The sequence below is a fragment of the Schistocerca piceifrons genome, chromosome 1 (genome assembly GCF_021461385.2).
Source record: "Schistocerca piceifrons isolate TAMUIC-IGC-003096 chromosome 1, iqSchPice1.1, whole genome shotgun sequence".
Lineage (NCBI taxonomy): Eukaryota > Metazoa > Arthropoda > Insecta > Orthoptera > Acrididae > Schistocerca > Schistocerca piceifrons.
Genome location: NC_060138.1, coordinates 679,014,097 through 679,031,833, shown reverse-complemented (window position 1 = coordinate 679,031,833; position 17,737 = coordinate 679,014,097). Strand labels below are relative to the sequence as shown.

At 44.8% G+C, this 17,737-nt stretch overlaps 1 protein-coding gene across 1 annotated transcript in view; it reads left to right on the top strand.

Moving 5' to 3' along the window:
• The window catches only part of LOC124709229 (mucin-19-like), a 1,054,314-nt gene that overhangs the window by 76,647 nt on the left and 959,930 nt on the right, over positions 1-17,737 (top strand). The window lies entirely within an intron of this gene.

The window sequence follows — 17,737 nt, the reverse complement described above, 5'->3', positions numbered from 1 at the left end:
CACGCAGAGTCCGCCCGTCACGCACCGCCGCCACATATCTGGCTGGCTGGCCTCTTATGCTAATCGAGGGACAGCCCGCTGCACTTTTATTGTGCCTCCAAATTGAATTTCAAAGCAGCTCACCGGAGAAACGGCGAAATCGCCGCTATTAGTGGCATTGCTTCCTCGCCCCAGTGAATCACTCCCGCCACTCGTGTTGAGCGCACTCGTACCGGAGTTTCATTCCTCCTTTCGCGGGGTCCTTTACTTCCAACAAATAATCGCTCTGGGTGTACAATTCCTCACACGAGGCTTTATCACTGAACCGTTAACGTTTTTCACACAGTTCAGTGCTATCACCTGAAAAGAGGGTGCTGTATATAACTGCTTTGATATCACATTGCCAACGAAACTTTTAACAACAATCATAATTTTTGTGCGTACTTCACATTGTGAGTGAAACACATGTAACACAGGTTTAAGATTGTACCATGTTTATTACTTGCCACACGAACCGGTACAAAGATAAGTAAACGGTGCAATGAATTTTTTTATTTTATTTATTTATTTATTTATTTATTTTGGCCAAAGAGCAGCTCCATTTCCAGAGTTGAAAATCTTAATATTAGAAGTAAGAATAAAACAAAATGGATTATTGCAGTGTGGCTGAACAAAATAGTCTTGTCTTTAATAGGTCCTAAAGTACAAACAGATAACGAATAATAGTGATGCTAAGCAGGTTAGTAAAGCGGAAAGCGGCTGTGATTATACAGAGCAAAAAAAAAAAATTACAGTAACTGAAATAAAGGAAAATGAGGCATGCGAGAAAGAGGAGTAATTTGCAACGTGGCCTGGATAGAATTATGAGCAGTATCTGCACGTGGAAGTAGGCAGTAAGGAAACTGTGTCTGTTCATTCAGTACTAATCTTGGATTGATGGACATGTTATTAATTTTCATTATTTCAAGATTATTCATCTCCATTTATGGTTGTGATGTAATACTTCTTGTTTCACCTTGTAACTTTGGCCTCCTTTAAGCACCTGGCCTCCAACTTGTGTGGTGTTCCTTCAAGCGGTTACATATTGCCGTAGTAGACTTACCTATATAGAACTTGCCACAATTACAAGTAATTTCATATATTCCGCTCTTTACCATTGGGCAAAATGTGTTCAACAGTGTTGTGCACATAAAATGATGTTTTTACTTTCCTGGAATTCAACTTTGTGGCTGTGAGACTTCCCATAATGATGAGATTATGCACCATTCATTGAGTTTTTAACGTGGAGGTTCAAATGGTTCAAATGGCTCTGAGCACTATGGGACTCAACTGCTGTGGTCATAAGTCCCCTAGAACTTAGAACTACTTAAACCTAACTAACCTAAGGACATCACACACATCCATGCCCGTGGCAGGATTCGAACCTGCGACCGTAGCGGTCGTGCGGTTCCAGACTGTAGCGCCTTTAACCGCTCTGCCACTCCGGCCGGCTAACGTGGAGGGTCAAAGACAGGGTGTAAGAGAGAGTACACCTGTTGTTTCTGCTTTTTGTGGATAATGCAGACCACTAAGGTAGGAGAATAGTCATTGTTTGGTGCTTTTTGTGTGATCAATGCAACTACACACTGTTTCTTCCAAACTGCTACGTTCCCAAGCTCCGTCTCTGCATCATGGAAATTTTGAAATTTGTGCAAAGTATATGCGCCGTCATGTGGAGACAAGCTGAAGCTTGAAACAGATCATTCAGTCGGTGAAATTCTGACTTGTTGCAGCGTTTTTCCTCATCAAGAAATGGAACGATCGTATAACATTATTGGTCGGAATACCCCGTCTGGGGTCTGCGGACTTCATCGTTATGTTTACTGCCTTTATTCACCTGGTCACTTACCCATGTTACAAGTATCAGTCTTTCTTGGAGATAACAGCGGGAGAGATAATCATCAAATCACTAGTGACGATTACTGTGCTCAAAATGAAACGTAAGTATCGACAATGAATTTTGATCTCCTTTTCAAATTAGTGTGGAATGAGCACAATACTAAGACCTGAAATAACAAACAAAGTGAAAAAACAAATGATTCTCAATTTAGTTTCATCTACGAGTATTTCAAAAGGCATTTCACGTGCGCAAGATCGTCCTCCAGAAACTCCGTTTCCATTTGTACTGGTAAATTACGACAGCCTACTGCATAAGAATCTACAGCACCTGGTAGGATTTGCTGCCATATTATTAGCCGAATCTCACACCTCCAGGCAAGTCTGCACTGGTGCGACTGATCTTCATCTTACTAATAGATATAGTTAGTAAATTGCTCCAAAGACTCTCATGTAGAACGTCAGACTGTGGTGAACTTGTAACTTTTGGCCGTCCAGGGCGGCCGAGCGGTTCTAGGCGCTATAGTCTGGAACCGCGCGACCGCTACGGTCGCAGGTTAGAATCCTGCCTCGGGCGTGGACGTGTGTGATGTCCTTAGGTTAGTTAGGTTTAAGTAGTTCTAAGTTCTGGAGGACTGATGACCTCAGCAGTTAAGTCCCATAGTGCTCAGAGCCATTTGAACCAATCCGTCTGAGACGCTTTATTTCTGTAGCAGGCAGTCACATTCAAGTACCGTATTTCATGCTTTCCGCTCTTGCACACGTCATCAGCATTGGAACTACAATATTAAGCCAATCACACTCAAAAGTTTCTTAGTCCGCCTCGCTAGCTGCGCGGTCAACGCAACGGGTTTGCAGGTAGGCTCGGGTTCGATTCCTGGCCAGGTCGGAGATTTTCTTCGCTCAGGGACAGGGTGTTGTGTTGTCTTCACGTTCGTTTCGTCGTAAGTGACATTGTAATATTGAGGTGGCTGAACGGGCACGTTCCGAGAGCCAATACATAAAAAAATAATGGAAGATAGTTATAACCGCAGAAGTCTTACACTGAAAGCGATAACGGTGATCAGTGTGTCTACGAGGCCACATGCTTATTGGACTGTCCGTAGGATGGGTATGTTCAACTCGGTGTACCATTTGGTGCTATTCAAGAGGAACGGGCGCAAAAACAACTAGGTTCATGCGTACACATGTAGAAACCGTGAAACACCAAGAAAAAGAGAGGAGTTACAAACGACTATACTTCAATCCCAATAGACGAAAGAGAAGACAGCTAGAAACACGGACGAGGAGAAAAGCCTGTAAAAGACCCCACAGAGAAACTGAGCTTTAGAACCAAAATTGAATGGTCTTCGCCATATTGCTACGGCGGACGAAAAGTAAAATGCGGTTGACAGCCCGCGAGTCGTTCGCTAAAAAGGCCAATAACTCAGACGGCAAATCCAAATGGGAACGTAAATGGCCAAAAAAAGGGGATTCCGCCAGGAAATGGCAGACAGTTAAAAGATGTGAGCAATGTGCACAAAGTGGTGGGGGAGCAGCACTTAACAAATGGCGATGGCTAAAAAAGCAGTGCCCAATACGCAGCCTAATTAAAATGACCTTCTCACGGCGTGAGGGCCGAGAGGAGGTCGTCCAAGTCGCTGGGAGAGGATTAATAACCCGGAGCTTAGTTCCGTGAAGGGAAAATCATTGGCGATGCCAAAGTGACACCACCTCCTGACGGGCAGCAACACAGAGATCATCGGAGGGAATATAAGAACTAGTGGGCTGCGGTACGAGGACTGCAGCCGTGGCAGCAGCCTCGTTTTCCTCTCAGACCGACATGAACAGGAACCCACATAAACATCACAGTGGCTACATCAAGGGTGAGCAAGTGACAGTTTTTCTGGACCCGTTGCACTAAGGGGTGGACGGTGTAAAGCGCACAGAGGCTTTGAAGGGCGCTGAGAAGAGTCTGAGCAGATGACGCAATAGAAAAGCCTGTGTCCGTGGCCTGGTCCAGGGCGAAGAGCACTGCTGCAAATACTGAGCAGTGTGCCGGAAGCCGATACCGAAAAACGTCGGCGCCAATGACGAAGGCACACCGGACACCACGGTCGGTCCGAGAGCCATCAGTGGACACAAAGGTACTATCGCGAAGTTCCGTGCGAAGGTTGTCAAACTGAAGGCGATAGAACGAAGTTGGAGTTGTTTCCTTAGGGAACCGATGAAGGTCAAAGTGAACGCGTGCCGCTGCACGAAGCTAAGGTGGTGAAGGGTTTACACCCACCGAAAAGTTGCAGGGAGTGTGAAGTTAATCTGCCATAGCAAGAGCCGAAAGCGAACTTCAGGAGATAACAGAGTAGAGGTACGCACCCCACACTGGCGATCAAAGGAGTCATCGGAGAAGGAGGCATAGGATGGGTGGGAACGCTTGACAGACAAACGGCAGGTATATCTGCTGATGAGAAAGTCGTGGCGGTGAGACTTCAACGTCCCGTATCATTCATCATGATCAACAAAATTAACACGACAAGACTCCCCAGACTGGAGTCGTTCTAATTTCTACTACAAGCTACACGTTTGCCTTGTAATTGTCACACAGCCTTAATGATGTAGCTTACAACCTCACTTCCTCTTTCATGATGTTTATTCGACACGACCATCTCATCCCATGAAGTTCCTACTGGAATTACTGCATCAGTACTGGACTCCTTTCTTCTCCGTCAAATTTCTCGTAAATTTTGGAGTGTCATGTAGTGTGTCTGTTAGCGTGGCGCTACGGTCGCAGGTTCGAATTCTGCCTCTGGCATGGATGTGTGTGATGTCCTTAGGTTAGTTAGGTTTAAGTAGTTCTAGTTTCTAGGGGACTGATGACCACAAATGTTAAGTCCCATAGTGCCCAGAGCCATTTGAACCATTTATTAGCGTGGCTCATAGTTTCCTCTTTCCAAATCACCTACCAAATCAAATTTCGTCAACCATGTGATTCTGTCTGAGGAAGATAGGTACGTCTGAGCTGTGTTGATGGTGAAGTGCTCCGAATTATGCGTGTGATCTCTCATTAACGTCTGCACGACCGCAGACTCAAACTTCGAACCTTGTCTTCCGTGGGCAATGCTCTTACCGACCTTGCTCGATCTGTCCTGACAACTTCACTGTAAGTGCCAAGCTTCACCCTAATGTAATCTGCCTGGAAATTTAAAAATAGTGCACACTGCGCTACAGGGTCGGTGATTCATTCTGGAGATTATACAGATTGCTCATGAAATGCAGTGCAGTTGTTACACATCGAAATGAAAGCGGGAGTAGAAAATACGTATTGCTCATGAAATGCGGTGTACTTGTTACAAAGGGAAATGAAAGCTGGGGTACGAAATATGTACTGACACATAACCAGCCCAAAATACAGTTAAACTTCCAGAATGAGATTTTCGCTCCGCAGCGGAGTGTGCACTGATATGAAACTTCCTGGCAGATTGAAACTGTGTGCTGGACCGAGACTCGAACTCTGGACCTTTGCCTTTCGCGGGCAAGTGCTCTAGCATCTGAGCTACTTACGCACGACTCACGACCCGTCCTCACAGCTTCGTTTCCTACCTTCGCAGAAGAGCTTCTGTGAAGTTTGGAAGGTCACGAGTTTGAGTCTCGTTCCGTCATACAGTTTTAATCTGCCAGAAAGTTTCACAGTTAAACTTGTCACAGATGTATGGTGTATAACAGCTCATGAGGAAACTACAGGGTTTCCACAATGTTGCTAGTACACTACAGCTTTTGTTGCCAGTGCCACGTTCTCCAAAAACTCGGCCAATAGATTCTCCAAGATTTTCTGATATCGTGCTCCATTAAGGCTGCTTTCTACAGTCAGTATTTTTTGCAAGATGTAGTGCACGAATCGACCAAGCTGTGTGTTCCTCACGTTTGGTTTTTTCCTCAATCAGTATTGATTCTTTGAAGAAAGCTCTGTTTTCCCCTAATGACGTCACTGACGTCGTAACGTTTGACTTCAGAAAATCCTCTACGATCTTGGAAAATAGGACGTCGTAGAGATTGGTATGTAATTCCGTGCCCACAGTCAGTTTCAGTGATTGCGCACCACACGCTAACTGCGAATCTACGCCTCATCTGTGTTACGGGTTCCATTAGCTTATGTTTCACAGTTACTGTTGTAAATGAATTAGTTTCATATAGGTTTATTTCATGTCGAAATATGTTGAGGGTAGAGCATACGTTTATGCTAAGTTAACTTTTGAGATAATGCACGCTGTCACCTTTAAACGCATATGCGTTTTATCCTGAAATACCCTTTATAATGACGAGACCGTTACTGTGCAGTAGAACATAAGAGAATAAACCGTGGACGGCGCCACCGATTTACCAGAGCGGGTTTTAAGGGTCAGTCGCATGGGCCGCATATGCAAAATGAAATTGCGTGCGCTTGCCGGTTGCCTTGCTGTGTTCGCGCGAGCGGCCAGCCTCTTGTTACGGCAGATGCTAATGCTTTTACGCATAGAGGGGCAGCGAGGTCGCCAGGTTTCAGCTTGTTTAAGCTCTTTAACTTGCAAAGCTGCTTTCTCCCCATCGCGTTACCGGAATGCTTTTCCCGTGCAGCGTACTGACTCCGATGCAACTTACCCATCAACCACTCCTTATAAGCCACTGACGCACGCTCTAACGAAAAATAAATTTCACCTCATCAATTATATCATCAACGGCTCCTGTTTAAAATCGGTATTCTAGTTCACTATCAGATTTCAGATACTTACAATGGTGACAAAGCTTTTTATCGTGAACACTGGCTACATTTTCATTTCAGGTATTCGTTTTGTAAATAAGAAACCCATTTCTCTTGCGGCAATGTATTTTATTTGTTCCAGACGCGTTTCGCCTTTTAGTTTAAGGCATCTTCAGTAGAATCTAGAATGATGCTGTTTTATTTTGATACACGATATTTGTACATTACAAAAATTCCCACGTTTTATATTTTTAGTAAATAAGTGATGATTTGTAGTTATCCGAGTTTTTGTCTGGCATCTGCGATTCCTGTCTTCTGACCACATGCTGGGGGTCGCACTGTAACTTCAATTACGAAACATAGGCACATTTTCACGTTACGCACGTTTTTCTTCACAATTTTCATGTTCTTTGCGCTATTATTCTGCTGTCACTAGCTGTAAATATTTTACCTAAAATGGTGATTTAAACTCGTAACTAGTGATTGTTCACTTTATGACTCTTTGTATTTGTGTAGTTTATGTACTTGTTGCCAGCCTTATGAAATATATGCTCAAAGCTAACGTCTGCTCATTCCTAATCTGATCATATCTTTGAATGTGTGTGTGTATGGGGCGGGGGGGGTGAGCGGGTGGGTGAGTGATTAGTCAGCGTTGAGAGTCACTGGAAGTTTTCGTGTTCAAATGATCTGAGTTTCGGTTGAAATGTTTTGTGGTGGGGTTCATGGAAGAATGAGGGGGAAAGGGGTTCGCTGGTACTATTATGGTCATAATCATACAAAGATTCAAAGAACACATGAGAGCTTGAGACCTGAGAGAAAACAATCACATGCTAACCTCTAATGAAGAAGATATGAAAATAATTAGAATGAACAATGAAAAACACCTTCTAACCCTACAAGAAAATTACCACATACAAAAAACCAAGGAGAAAAGAAAACCCTGTTGAATTATCAAGTATACATGACAAACAACTCGCTGTTTACATTAACAGATAAAATAGTACAATAAACACTCCAACAGATAATTATCAGTCACTATAATAAATACCACCCAGCCTCTTTCTCCTCACTCTTCCATGAACCCCACCACTAGACATTTGAACTAAAACTCAAATCAGCCGAATACCAAAACTTTCAGCCACTCTCGGGTAGATACTATTACATTCACATTCAACTTTCTGCAACCCGCCCTGACTAACCCCACACACACACACACACACACACACACACACACACACACACACACACACACACACACACACAGAGAGAGAGAGAGAGAGAGAGAGAGAGAGAGAGAGAGAGAGAGCGAGAGAGAGAGAGAGAGAGAGAACAGAAATGAACAGACGTTACAAATACTTCATTAGGTTAGCAAAAAAAAACATACATAAACCAAAGAGGAAGAGGCGTAATGCGAACAGACAGTAGTTACGAATTTAAATCACAGTTTTAGGTAAAATATCGCTAGTGACAGAAATTACAGTGCGACCTCCAGAATGTGAACAGACGAGAGGAAACGCATACGCCAGCCAAAAACTCGAATAACTGTAAGTACTCTCACATTTACGTAAGACTTGAAGTTTTACGATCTACAAATATCGCACATTAAAACAAAACTGTATCATTCTGGATTCCACTAAAAATGCCTTAACTAAAAAGGCGAAAAAAATTACTGCAGCAAGAAAAAGGCGCTTTTTATTTACAATATGAATATTCAGATGGTTCAAATGGCTCTGAGCACTATGCGACTTAACTTCTGAGGTCATCAGTCGCCTAGAACTTAGAGCTAATTAAACCTAACTAACCGAAGGACATCACACACATTCATGCCCGAGACAGGATTCGAACCTGCGACCGTAGCGGTCGCTCGGCTCCAGACTGTAGCGCCTAGAACCGCACGGCCACTCCTGCCGGCATATGAATATTTCTGTGCTTGCTGCGGATAATGGCTAAGCAAACATACTTGATTTTCATTTCATTTCAATTACTGCATATTTAAAGACCTGTTATGTAGTATATTTTACTGTTTAAATCGTGTAATAATCATAGTTTTTCCCTGTTACAAACAAATATTGCTTTCAGTGAAGGCATAACAAGGTAATATATTGAGTCACAAAGAAAATTACACAAAATAGGAACTGCAAATTACTTTAAATAAAACTGTTAGTACTGTAGAAGAGAATAAAAGATAGACAGGAAAGCATAGGTAAGCTGTTATACTCCACCGTCACTGGTCGAAGGGAAAGGCTCAGAATTGCATCGAGCATTTTCCTTTAGAGTTGACATTACATATTAGTATTAAATTCGGCTATATGTTAATGGTTAGTTTTTTAAATCAGTTCCACGTTCTAACTGACCCTTAGGCAACAACAGCCGGTCACTGTTTATTGACAATCATGAAATACACTTCGAAGACAATTATTGTAGCAGTCACTAGTGTCAATACTTCATGGGGCCCGTCAGGAAGGCAGATCTCGCAATAGGGTCATCGAGCTGCGCTGTTCTGACCAGCATTTTCTTTATTTCTAATTTCCTTTGTAGCTGACTTTGTAGATACTTCTTCCTTTAATCGTTGAACACATTTTGTTTGTGAAAGAAATGACGTAAAGCCGTGTACGGTTTGCAAGAATTAACGTGTCTGTGTTTCTGAAAAATTGATAGGCCAGCACATTGTTTTACGGCAGTATATATTTAGTTGGGTTGGGTTGTTTTGGGGGAGGAGACCAGACAGCGAGGACATCGGTCTCATCGGATTGGGGGAGGACGGGGGAGGAAGTCTGCCGCGCCCTTTCGAAGGAACCATCCTGGCATTTGCCTAGAGCGATTTAGGGAAATCACGGAAAGCCTAAATCAGGATGGCCGGAAGCGGAATTGAACCGTCCTCCTCCCGAATGCGAGTCCAGTCTGCTAGCCACTGCGCCACCTCGCTCGGTATATATTTAGTTAATAGCATTTTATGTAAGAGAGCTAGTAAGTAGATTCAAATAGGTAATAATTGTAGATTATAATTTAGAGCTATTAGTATCCATTTTTAAGAGACCACATGAGCTAAACTGTACCAACAAAAAATAAAAGGAACGTGATACCAGATGGGGTGCATCAGTGGTGCCAGCTTGTCTAACTATTACAAGGAGGATCCACGTTTGAATCGCAGTAACTCCAGGAAATTTACTTTTCAGGAAGAATCGGAACTAAGGCCGGACAGTACTGTGAAAAGCGACCTGAAGTAAAACTAGAAGCTCCAGTTTCTAAAACCAACTTCTATGACCAGGAGAAATGTGCATTGTCGACGTGACTTTCCAACACTGCCGTCCAATAACGCCTCATGCAGAAAATGAAGCAGAAGGTGATAGCCGGGTGATTGTTCTAAACTGGCAGTAGGAACATTTAATTTCATTTTTGTGGTGTTCGATACCGTGGCGTTTCGTATAACACTATGTTAAATGCCTGCCTGACCTTTTTTTTAGGGAACAAGTGTCCACTGCCAAACCTGTGACCGAGCGAGGTGGCGCAGTGGTTAGACACTGGACTCGCATTCGGGAGGATGACGGTTCTATCCCGCGTCCGGCCATCCTGATTTAGGTTTTCCGTGATTTCCCTAAATCACTCCAGGCAAATGCCGGGATGGTTCCTTTGAAAGGGCACGACCGACTTCCTTCCCCGTCCTTCTCTAATCCGATGAGACCGATGACCTAGCTGTCTGGTCTCCTTCCCCAAAATAACCAACCAACCAACCAAACCTGTGACACTGCTGGTCATTAAAACTGCAGCGCACTGAGGACGGTGTACGACAAAACGTCAAATTAGCATGACGTATACTACATGCCAGAATATGCATGCTACGGTCGCAGGTTCGAATCCTGCCTCGGGCATGGATGTGTGTGATGTCATTAGGTTAGTTAGGTTTAAGTAGTTCTAAGTTCTATGGGACTGATGACTACAGATGTTAAGTCCCATGGTGCTCAGAGACATTTGAACCATTTGAACCAGAATATGCAAATGTTTAGCAAACGAACGGAACTGTACAGAGTAGTTGCGAGTAATGTCATCTACATTCTGTAAGGAAAGATCACGCAGCAGGTTTCTCGTTCATAAATCGCATCTGAGTGTTGATTGTTTGTGAGGAGATCGTGTTACGCCTCGTGTAAGAAGGCAAGCAGGAAGTGTCGGAGTCCGATATGGGCGCGATCGTAGCCTGTCGAGACTGCGGTTTATGATAGCACTCTGTTGCTGCTGGTACTGATTGAGATCCCACGATTGTCGTGCGAAAATGGAATCCCTGGGTTCAGGAGGGCCATACTGAACGCCATGTAGCATCTCAGGGGTTCCACGCGACTAGCGCCAGAGGGGACAGAATCCATGGGTTCAGGAGGGCCATACTGAACGCCATGTGTCATCTCAGGGGTTCCACGCGACTAGCGCCAGAGGGGACAGACATACACTGAGGTGACAAAAATCATGCGATACCTCCTAATATGATGTCGGATCTTCTTTTTCCGATTTAGTGCAGAAACTCGACGTGGTATGGGCTCAACAATGTGTTGGAAATTCCCTGCAGAAATATTGTCCCATACTGCCTCTGTAACCATCCACAACTGTGAAACTGTTGCCGGTGCAGGATTTTGTGAACGAACTGACTTCTCAATTATGTCCCGTAAATGTTCGATGGAATTAATGTCGGACGATCTCGATGGCCTAATCATTCGCTCAAACTGTCCAGAATGTTTTTCAAACCAGCTGTCAACAATAGTGGTCTGGTGACGTTTTTGGGGACATGAAGTCCATGAATGGCTGTTGGCGAACATAAAAATTTCCAGTCAATGATCGGTTCAGTTGGGCCAGAGGACCCAGTTCGCTCCATGTAAACACAGCCCGCACTATTACGGAGTCACCACCAGCTTGCACAGTGCGTTTTGACAATTAGGATCCATGTCTGAGTAGGGTCTGCGCCACACTCGAATCCTACCACCATCTTTTACCTACTGACATCGGGACTCATCTGATAGGGCCACGATTTTCCATTCGTATGGGGTACAGTCAAGAGCCCATGAGAGGCTGTACCGGCGATGTCGTGCTATTAGCAAAAAAAGCATTCCCGTCAGTCTTCTGTTACCATAGTCCAATAACGTCAAATTTCGTTGCACTGTCCTAACGCATACGTTCGTCGTGCGTGCCACATCGATTTCACGCATTGCTCCTTGTCTGTTAGCACCGACATCTCCACGCAAACGCCCCTAATTTAGCCTTTAAGTGACGGCCGTCGATCACTGGTTTGTCTGTGGTGAGAGGTAATGACTGAAATTTGATATCGTCAGCATACTCTTGACACTGTGGATCTCGGAATATTAAATTCCCTATCGATTTCCGAAATGAAACGTCCAAAGCGTCTAGCACCAGCTACCATTCGCGTTCAAAGTGTGTTAATTCCCGTCGTGCGGCCGTAATCACATTGGAAATCTTCTCACATGGACCACCTAAGTGCAAATGAAAGCTTCACCAAGCCGAAGTCCTTTTATACCTTGTATACGCGAGACTTCGGCCCCTGTATATTTGCATGTCCCTATCCCATAGCTTTTGTCACTTCAGTGTAAGTTTGCTCGATCGCCCAGTATCGTACGGCCACGTCAGCACGCTGAGTCACGAAATGGAGATTACAGCGTGACACGTGCGCACACGGATTGTACGACGGCGCACTACCGACTGTCAGCTCTGCGGCCATGTCCTTGAGGCAGCAAAAGAGAGAGCTCGCCGGCGGTGATGCTTCCAACGAGAACAGTGCAAACAGGATAAGCAACACGTCTTTTCAGACGAGTCCTGACTCACGAGGAGAACGCGGGAAGTGCCAAAACACGATTTCCCAGGAACTTCGCTGAGTGGAAGAGGAGTCAAAATAAGCGAGGTCGTGTCTCGGCTTATCTGTTGATACTCGACAGTTTCTAAAAAAAACGATGGTGAAAGTTTTCAAGGTAAGTATGTGCCTTTTATCGCTCGATATACTCAGATGAGTCTAGTGGTAGCGTCGTTGGTAAGTAATCAAAACGTCCTGGATCCCGGTTTCGAAACCCGCCATCGCTTAAATTTTGATTAACAATCAGCAATGGTGGCCGAAGACTTCCGGCATAAGAAGTCACGCTCGTTCTGCAAACGGCCTTGCCAAAGAGTGCGGAGGAGCGGACAGAGGTTCAGGGCGCTCTCTTGTCCTAGAGGTAGGAAACCATACCTAAAGGCGGAAGAAACAGCAGTGATCAACGGCATGAGGATGCAGAAGGCAATGGAAACCACTGCATTAAAGACACGTAACGTGTATCCACAGGACGTATGACCTGTAACTGCAAAGTGTCATGATGATCTCTCCATTGGCAAAAGATTGCGGAATAGTCCCCCATTCGGATCTCCGGGAGGGTACTGCCAAGTGGGAAGTGACCACGAGAAAAAGATTGAATAATCAACGAAAGGATATCGTTCCATGAACCGAGGCGTGGAATGTCAGAAGCTCGAACGTGGCAGAGAAACTAGAAGATATGAAAAGGGAAAAGCAAAGGCTCAATCTAGATATAGTAGGGGTCAGTGAAGTGAAATGAAAAGAAGACAATGATTTCTGGTCAGATTAGTATCGGGTAATATCAACAGCAGTAGAAAATGGTATAACAGGTGTAGGATTCGTTATGAATAGGAAGGTAGGGCAGAGGGTGTGTTACTGTGAACAGTTCAGTGACGGCAAACAAACACCGAAAACGACAGTTTAGGTATATATGCTGACGTCGCACGCTGAAGATGAAGAGACAGAGAAAATATATCAGGATACTGAAAGGGTAATACAATACGTAAAGGGAGACGAAAATCTAGTATTCAAGGGAGACTGAAATGCATTTGTAGGGCAAGGAGTAGAAGGTTAGAGGAGAATATGGGCTTGGGATAAGTAATGAGAGAGGAGGAAGACTGAGTTCTGTAAAGTTTCAGCTAGTAATAGCGAGTACAGCCCGGTTAGCCGCGCTGTCTAACGCACTGCTTTCCGGGCGGATTAGTGTCGAGGTCCGGTGTGCCGGCCAGTCTGTGGATAGTTTTTAAGGGGGTTTTCCATGTGCCTTGGCGAACGAGGGCTGGTTCCCCATATTCCGCCTCAGTTGCACTATGTCGGCGATTGCTGCGCAAACCCTTCTCCACGTACGCGTACACCGTAATTACTGTACCACGCAAACATTGGGGTTACAGTCGTCTCGTGTGAGATGTTCCCGGAGAGGGCGGGGGGGGGGGGGGGTCCACTTGGGGCCGAACCGCACAATAATCCTGGGTTCGGTGTGGGGTGGCAGGAGTGGACTGCTGTAGCCTGTTGTGGAGTTGTGTACCACTGAGGGCTAAGGCGGGGACGAAGCCTCTCCGTCGTTTATAGGTCCCCAGTTCCACACAGTACAACAGCGAATACTCTATTCAAGAACCACAAGAGGAGGAGGTATACTTGGAAAAGACCAAGTGATACGGTAGGTTTCAGTTAGATTACATCATGGTCAGACAGAGATTCCGAAATCAGATTGCAAGGCGTACCCAGGAGCAGATACAGACTCAGATCACAATATAGTAGTGTTGAAGAGTAGGCTGAAGTTTAAGGCATTAATCAGGAAGAAACAATACCCAAAGAACTGGGATATAGAAGTACTAAGGAATGACGAGAAACGCTTGAAGTTCTCTAAGGCTGTAGACACAGCAATAAGGAATAGCTCAGTGGGCACTACCGTTGAAGAGGAATGGACATCTCTAAAAAGGGCCATCACAGAAGTTGGAAACAAACACATAGGTACAAAGAAGGTACCTGCGAAGAAACAATGGGTAAAAGAAGAAATACTTCAGTTGATCGATGAAAGGACGAAGTACAAAAATGTTCAGGGAAACTCAGAAATATAGAAATAGAAGTCTCTGAGGAATGAAATATACAGCAAGTGCAGGGAAGATAAGACGAAATGGCTGCAGGAAAAATGTGAAAAAACTGAAAAGGAAGTGATTGGCCCAAATGGCTCTGAGCACTATGGGACTCAACTTCTGAGGTCATCAGTCCCCCAGAACTTAGAACCACTTAAACCTAACTAACCTATGGACATCACATACATCCATGCCCGAGGCAGTATTCAAACCTGCGATCGTAGCGGTCTCGCGGTTCCAGACTGTAGCGCCTAGAACCGCACGGCCACTCCGGCCGGCTTAACAGTGCAATGGGAATTCCACTACTAAATTCAGAGGAGAGATCGGATAGGTGGAAAGAATAAATTGAAAGCTTCTATGAGAGGGAAGATTTGTATGATGTGACAGAAGAGGAGACACGGGTCGATTTAGAAGAGATAGGGGATCCAGTATTAGAATCAGAATTTAAAAGAGCTTTAGAGGACTTAACATCAAATAAGCCAGAAGGGCTGGATAACAGTCCCTCAACATTTCTAAAATCATTGGCAACAAAACGACTGCTCACGTTGGTGTGTAAATTGTATGAGGTTGGAGACATAACATCATTCACACAATTCCGAAGACTGTGAGAGCTGACAGGTGTGAGAATTATCGCACACTCAGCTTAACAGCTCATGCATCCAGGTTGCTGACAAGAATAATATACAGAAGAATGGAAAAGAAAATTGAGAATTTTCTAGATAACGATCAGTTTGGCTTTAGAAAACGTAAAGACCCGAGAGAGGCAATTCTTCCACAGATAGTGTTCATAAATGTTGTTGTCGTAGAACAAAACTCCAGCGGATCAAGTGCGGTATTCTCGCAAAGAAGCAGAAGAGCGTGGTCCTCGTAAGTTTCGCGTCGGCAGAATGCTAAACCCGTGAGCTGCCTCAGCCGGCGAGATCTTGGCGCGGTGTGCCTCAGCCGATGTACGCCCTTGCCACGCTGTCGCCCACCAGCAGAGAACGGGGCCATTGTCTTCGCGGACCGAGACGGATGTGGCAGCCCCATCTTAAAGCAGAGGCAGCAGGTAGTTACGCGTCCGCGCTTGTTGTCTACCCTGTGGAACACCCATTTCCTACAGCGTACACATGTTGCTTATATAAACATCGTTATGACGTCGGCGAGAAAATCAGTATAAAACAATGAATTACTCTGAACACAAAAATTGCAATTATCTTCGTCCTTACTATTTCCCTTTCCTTCGACCAGTGGATTCCATACTTTTTCACTTTTCCTTTCAAACGCAACTTGTTTATTCCTTTGTTTAAGTTATCTGCACCTAACATGTCGATGCTAAATGTGAGACAAGGAAGCGGGGAAGAACTTTTCTTGTTAATTTTATATCAACCACACTGTTTGATAATCTGCATCTGGAAATGAAAGTAAGAGAACTCGATAGTTCATTGTATACTTTAGCTTTATAGAGAAAACTGTAGGCTCTACATATTCCGTTACAACTACAGGAAGCTATCATATTGCGGTACAAGTAGATGCTTCAAGCGTAAAAGCGCAGCTTTTGTACGAAGGGCATTCAACAAGTAAGGCAATGCTTTTTTTTTTGAGAGCAGGTTGATCTTATTTAGGATTCCTCTTCTCGTTACAAAATCCGATTTTTCAACACAATCTCCGTTCAATGCGACCTCCATACTCCGCCTTGCTGGGAGGACCTCTACGCCCGCGTGGTACCACTCTGCTGGTCGACGTCTTGCACAATCAGTAACCTCCCCATCATCCACGTACTGCTTCCCGTGGGGTGCATCCTTCATTAGGTCACACAGATGGAAATCGGAAAACGCGAGATCCGGGCTGCAGGGCGGATAAGGAAGAACAGTCCAATGAAGTTTTGTGAGCTTCTTTTCGGTGCGCAGACTTCTGTGAGGCCTTGCGTTGTCATGGAGAAGGAGAAGCTAGGATTGCATTTTTGTGGCGACGAACATGCTAAAATCGTTTCTTCAGTTTCTTGAGCTTACCAGAATACGCTGTACCATGAGGGAAGACATCAAACAGAAAAGCCCCTTCAGAGTCCCAGAACACGATCGCCATGGCTTTACTGGTTGAGGGTGTGGCTTTTAACTTTCTCTTTGGGGGAAAAGTGGTGTGGTGCCACTCTGTGGTTTGCCGTTTTATTCCTGGCGTTACGAGGCTAATCGTGACAGTTTTTTGTCGAACGCCTTCCGGCCGGCCTCGCAGAGCTGTGACTCTTGCATTGTTGGAACGTGTGGACACACTCATTCGAGGTGATCTATGGATCGCAATCAGGACCCTCGTTGCTCAACTTCACGCATCTGTTGGTACTGCTGACACACTTGTCCACCAGTTGGGGTACTCAAAGGTAGGCGCCCACTGGATTCCTCGCCACGAAACAGAAGGCAATAAAGAACAAGGAAGTAACATCTGTGCAGAGTTACTTACGCTGCCGGTAGGTACCGTTGGGCCTTCACGGCCCGTTCGCGTGGAGTTTAGTTTTTATCGTCCGTAGTGTCATTAGAAAACTGAAGTTAAGATTCGATTGACACATCAGAAGAATGAACTCTACGGACACGCAAAACAAATTCTTTGACAGCTGGAGTAAAGCCGAAACAGACACGATGTAATCAACTGGCGAGAAGTAAGATGTTCTAAAACTGGCAGAAAATACAACAGAAGGCGTCCAAAATCGCGAAATCTGCGGGCCCATAATACACAAATAGCAAATTGAACAAGAGAAAAAAAACAAAGAAGCGGACTGGAACAAGATGATCTGAATAGAGAAAGGAAGACCACAGGAAGAAGATGGATAAAGGAATACAAATGCACACCTATTAGTACTTCACGTAGCGCTAATGCGTTTACATGAAATGTATTCGCAGTTGCGAATGTGGTCATTCATCAGCTTCATAATGGGGTGTGGAAAATGAAAATTTGTGCCGGACTTGGATTCTAGAGCAGTTAGGTTCTCCCAACACCCTCCACGGCCACACCCAATCTTCCATATGTCGGCAACCATGCGTGTGGCCATAGAGCGTGCTCGGAATGCCCAATGGTGGTGCGACCGCTCTCGATAACCGGGAAATAAGGGATCGATTCCTGAATTGGCACATGTTTTCATTATCGTCATTCGATTACACAGCTGATGATTGGCCTCATTCGCAACTGCCAATGCGTTTCATGTATTTCATAACCGCTGTGGTCGTCGTAGTGCCTGTTCCTTCGGACATAAATGCATGTCTGACGGGACATTGCATCGTAGTGCTGAAC